Source organism: Budorcas taxicolor, chromosome 7, assembly GCF_023091745.1.
Source record: "Budorcas taxicolor isolate Tak-1 chromosome 7, Takin1.1, whole genome shotgun sequence".
Classification (NCBI taxonomy): domain Eukaryota; kingdom Metazoa; phylum Chordata; class Mammalia; order Artiodactyla; family Bovidae; genus Budorcas; species Budorcas taxicolor.
In genome coordinates, this window is record NC_068916.1 from 13,425,242 (window position 1) to 13,431,416 (window position 6,175).

Below are 6,175 nucleotides of genomic sequence, written 5' to 3' on the forward strand. Positions count from 1 at the left end.
AGAAGGCTGAGCACCAAAGAATTGATGCTTTTGAACTGTGGTGTTGGAGAAGACTCTTGAGAGTCCCTTGAACTGCAAGCAGATCCAACTAGTCCATCCTAAGGAAATCAGTCCTGAATATTCACTGGAAGGACTGATGCTGAAGCTGAAACTCCAATACTTTGGCCACCTGATGCGAAGAACCAACTCATTAGAAAAGACCCTGATGCTGGGAAAGATTGAAGGCAGGAGAAGTGGATGACAGAGGATGAGATGGTTGGATGGCTGTAGTTGGACACGACTGAGTGACTGAACAACAGTTGGAGCCCCACAGGACACAGCCTCCAGCCTGTTCCCTGGGCCCCAGCTCACCTGTTGGCCCAAGGCCCAGTGAGCTGAAGGGCTTCCAGGAGAAGGCCAGGATCCACCTCTTACCTCACTCTCCATCTGATGACCACCATACCACAGACAGATGGCTGAATTCCTTCTCTAAGTTCATTGCTGAGTCACATTCGACTCTGTGACTCCATGGATGGTAGCCCGCCAGGCCCTTCTGTCCATGGAATTCTTCAGGCAAGAATACTGGGTAAGTAGCCATTCCCTTCTCCAGGGGATCTTCCTCACCCAGGGATCCAACTCAGGTCTCCGGCATTGCAGGTAGATTCTTTACTATCTGAGTCACCAGGGAAGCCTGAATTCCTTCCCTGCTGCTGCTAAGTCACTTCAGTCGTGTTCGACTCTGTGTGACCCCATAGACGGCAGCCCACCAGGCTCCCCCGTCCCTGGGATTCTCCAGGCAAGAACACTGGAGTGGGTTGCCATTTCCTTCTCCGATGCAGGAAAGTGAAAAGTGAAAGTGAAGTCGCTCAGTCGTGTCCGACTCTTAGCGACCCCATGGACTTCAGCCTACCAGGCTCCTCCATCCATGGGATTTTCCTGCTCAGTTATTGGTCACCACTGCAGAGGGCCCTGCCCACAAGTAACAAACTGTCAATAAGGGAATTCCTTCCCTCAGTTCAGTTCAGTCGCTCAGTCGTGTCTGACTCTTTGCAACCCCAAGAATTGCAGCACGCCAGGTCTACCTGTCCATCACCAACTCCCGGAGTTCACGCAAACTCATATCCATCGATTGGGTGATGCCATCCAGCCATCTCATCCTCTGTCGTCCCCTTTTCCTCCTGCCCCCAATCCCTCCCAGCATCAGAATCTTTTCCAATGAGTCAACTCTTTGCAGCAGGTGGCCAAAGTACTGGAGTTTCAGCTTTAGCATCATTCCTTCCAAAGAACACCCAGGGCTGATCTCCTTTAGAATGGACTGGTTGGATCTCCTTGCAGTCCAAGGGACTCTTAACAGTCTTCTCCAACACCACAGTTCAAAAGTATCAATTCTTTGGCGCTCAGCTTTCTTCACAGTCCAACTCTCACATCCATACGTGACCACTGGAAAAACCACAGCCTTGACTAGACGGACCTTTGCTGGCAAAGTAATGTCTCTGCTTTTGAATATGCTATCTAAGTTGGTCATAACTTTCCTTCCAAGGAAAGTCACCATCTGCAGTGATTTTGGAGCCCCCCAAAATTCCTTCCCTAGTGGTCCCTTGACAGTTTGTTACTTGTGGGCAGGGCCCTCTGCAGTGCTGACCAATGACTGAGCAGGACTACAAATGGTTGCTCATCCACAACTGGTTGCTTGTAGGCGAGGCCCACTGAGGTACCAACCAAATGCTGAGCAACCTGTTGCCTGGTAACAGGGTGAGCAGTAATGACAAGCACAGCAATGGCTGTGTGCTAAGGGCTGTGTGCTAAGGGCTATGCTCACTGCATTCTGTTACACGTGTGAGAGTCTCAGTTTTCAAGAGAACCTAGTACATGGTGATAATTGCACTTCTAAGGCAGTTCTTTGCACCAGAAGACTATAGACAGCTTAAGGCCATCATGGGTCACTGTAGGAGGCATAAGAGGAAGCCATTGTATCCTCTATACTGAGGGAGACTCCAAGGGAACTAACAGGAGTGCCTGTTGTATGGTCATTTAAACACAGTCCAGAGCCTTCTGTAGCAGGGGTGCTCTCAAGGCGGGGGGAAATTTCCAAGTAATAGTAAAAATGGGCTCAAGTAAAATTCGTAAATAAGGAATATGTTATCTCCCCAACGCCAAAACAACCTAGTAGGCCTTGTGGGTGCTGAGAACGACTACAAATATTTCTTCACATTGTAAAGGACGGAGCAGTTGATTACTAAAAAACATACAGAAACTTAACTAAGGGTCTCACATTACATTGGTTAATGGCCCATACACTTTCTGCAAGATCCTTTGTTCCATATTTGTGTATTCTGAATGAAAATTAAATGAATGTGCTCAGAGGAAGATGTCCTTAGTGTGATGGCATACCTGTGTTCCGGAAGCAAAGTGCATGCAGTTCAAATCTTCCTACAGAGACTGTGGGATGGCAAGACCACTGAGGTTCTCTGAAGGTAACCAGATAAAGATGTCCCTTCAGAGGGGAAGGCCTCTGCAGCTGAGAGAATGTTGAAATACATACTCAACAGAACAGACTTATGTCTGTGAGAGCAAGATGTGTACTGAGTGGATGAAGTAAGTAATTTCCACAATGATAGGGACTAGGAATAGGGGCTAATTTGATGTAACCACAGCTCAAGGTTGTTGTAATCCATTATGAGGTATCATTCATTCTTTCCAGGTTTAAGGACAGATCAAATAAGGCTATTAAAGGAGAAAATTGGGGGTGCTATCACTTCTCCCTTAATACGTTTCTTTATAATGTTTTTCAATATAATTCAATGTCGTGGTCCATGTGCGGGTTGGAAAACAATTTTCAGACATGAGGCAGAATGAGAAGGAAATGAAGTTTATTAGAGTGGGAGGTGCTGTTAGAACAGCAGCCCAGCTCAAGGGAGAACCAACGTTGAACAGGGGTCCTTAGTATACTTTTATACCCAGGGTACAAGGAGTGGGATAGGGGTCATTTGCTGATTGGATGAGGTACGTATTCTGGGTGGGGTAAGAGTAAGGCAAATAACTTCTCCCTGTGAGGTAGGAGGGAAAACAGGTTATATTGCTCAGGAGGACCTGAAATCCGTTAATAGTTACAACACGGAGGAGGGAAGGACAATAAGCAACTGGCTTTTCTGTTCCTGCGTTCCAAGACCCTCCTTAGTTTTATTTGCTCTTTCGTCCTTGGGTTACCACATTCAAGGCCCTGTTTAAAACTTTAAATCAGGCCATATTAATGAATTTAACTGTTGGGTAATGTTTGTGGACTCTTATTTTGTCTTGCCAATTTGGAAGTAGAAGACAATTTAATTTTACTTAATGAATCATGGGTTCAGAGCTTCCCTGCTCACTATGGGATATTTTGGGACAATGAGTGATACAACCATGAGAAATTTAGGCAAGAAGAGAGTTCTGCTGCTGAAGGCAAAGTATAACTATTTGTCCTTTATACTCTATTCAGTCATTCCCCTCAGATAATAAGCTAAACTGCTTAAATATGGAGAAGGCAATGGCACCTCACCCCAGTACTCTTGCCTGGAAAGTCCCATGGATGGAGGAGCCTAGTGGGCTGCAGTCCATGGGGTTGCTGAGAGTTGGACACGACTCAGTGACTTCACTTTCAGTTTTCACTTTCATGCACTGGAGAAGGAAATGGCAACCCACTCCAGTGTTCTTGCCTGTAGAATCCCAGGGACGGCGGAGCCTGGTGGGCTGCTGTCTACGGGGTCGCACAGAGTTGGACACGACTGAGGCGACTTAGCAGCATACAGGAGATGTTAATATTAATTTAAATCCATATTACAGAGGACCAAAAGTCAGGCAGGCCCCTTCTATCTTTTCGCTATGGAAATTCTTCCAGCATATTTTGGATTTACAATTGAATGAAACTGTAGTCCTTTCTTTCAGTACCTTTTTTCTCTGGTTCTCTCCCTCCAGTCTTTCTTTGTCTTGCATTTTAGGTCACTGAATATACTCTGGGGGAGAGAGTGTCCTTTCTACCCTAACATTGATAATTTTTTTCCTCTAGAGAGCCTCACACCAGTGCCATCAGGGTCAGAGGCCTCCTTCATGACAACTGGTTAGGTTATAGAAATTAAGTACCCCAGGCTTAAATTGGTTTAAATTAACCCCTTTTCTGTGCCACAGTGAGGCTATAGGTGTTGCCCACCTAACTCAGAAGGTCATATCTTTGTTGCAGGTGCTTCTAGCAGGTGCAGCAACAGCAGAGGTACTGAAGGGTCCTGTGAGCCCTCTGGTATTAGGAATGGACTCAGCCTGCCACCTACTGGCTGCCTTTACTCTCTCTTCTCTTTCTCTCTGAAATAATCTTTTCAGAGTGATCATCTGAGGGGTTTACCTCATTCACAGGGTATAATCAGCCAAGTAACCCCCGAAGATCCCTCCCCTCCAAGGTCTGGGTGAACCCAGCCTCAGTCACACCTACACTAAAACACAGACAGGTTCCATCCAAGCCATGGACTAAGGATCACTAGGAGGGTCCCATCCTCATTCTGCTCCCACAGGACAAGGAATTAACACACACTGTCAACTTGGTGTCCTCTGTATATAGAACCCAGGTTTGGTGGGGGTCAATAATGCCACACAGGGCAGCACAGGGCACAAGCAACCAGCAGCTCACAGAGAAGGAGCCCCCAGGCTTTCTTATCAGCCTGTCCAGGTAAGACGTACTAGGGGAAATGGGAGCGGTGAGGCTTATCTTTCAGTACTAGTCAAACATCAAGTATGTGGAACCTGACTACTCATTATAAGAATCAAACCCAGGTAAGAAAAACATGCATCTGCACTGGCTTGTTTCCATATAAAGAAACATCAACAGGATGATCAAGAAGTAATTATAACTGGGTATTTGTGCATGGGTGGAGTAAGAGCACAGGAATGGAGGAGGACATGCGGGCTAGGAGTCCTAAGCTAGTTTCCCATTTTAGAAATATTTTTAACCTTCACATGCATTATTTAAAATCAGGAGAGAAACTGATATATATCTTATTTTCCTATACTTAACATTATTTTAAATTGAGTTTTGCTTTTTAAAATTAATCTTAATTTTTCTACATAGGAAACCACTCCAAGATTTAATCCTTTAAATGTTAACAGATATAAAACTGCACACCATAAAAGATTTACAAATCCCCTTCTAGCTAAAAGGATAAGAACATTATAGTTTGTCCCTCCACTATATTTCATACTAGGGATATTTTCAGGAATAAGTGGCATAATATAAAATATTAGGGGTTTGGAATTAAACCCAGAAACAGACTTAAAAGATGTATATAAGCTTTAAAGTGTTTTCTTTATATCAACAAAAATATAAATTCAATGGCTTTTCCCTCACATTCATTAAAACAAGAATTCATTTGCTTTAGGAATAGCATGGCCTTCTAAATGTCTAGGTACAGGAGGGCATTATGCTAAGTGAAATAAGTCAGACAGAAAGATAAATACTTTATGACATCACTTACATGTGGAATCTAAGAAACACAATAAACTAGTGAATATTACAAAAAAGAAGCAGACTCACAGATACAGAAAAAAATCTAGTGGTTGATGGGGGCAATGCAAGTGTAGGGAACTGGGAGTCACAAACAATTTGGTTGTAAGACAGTGTACAGGGATATATCATACATCATGGGGAATATAGCCAGTATTTTGTAGTAACTGTAAATGGAGAATAACCTTTAAAAATTGTATAATAATTTTTTTTAATGGAAAAAACATTTGAGCACTTAAACACACCCATCTCATACTGAGGCTCTCTTTGCCTTAATGGAGCAAAATTCTAGTTGGTTTCAGAATCTTCCTGTTTTACTCACATCATATCTCTCAAGTAACTTACACATTAAAATCCCCAAAGCTAATGGAAACTAGAATCAAAGGACTGCAACATTTAACTAAGAAAGAAACATACATTTGAAATGACTGATTTTGAGATTCAAATATTTATGTGAAAATTTAACAATTTTTGAAAAGTGCTTGGAAATTGAATTGGCTTATTAAACTTCCTTACGGTAGAACCGTAGTTTTTCGTGCACTGGGACTCTACCCGGCTTTGGATCAATCCCAGAACAAAGGAGGACCACCTCTCACACACACACACACATACAACCTCCCTGATGCAATAAACCTGGAGAACTTGCAGGAGGAAAAGGAGAAATGGTAAAGT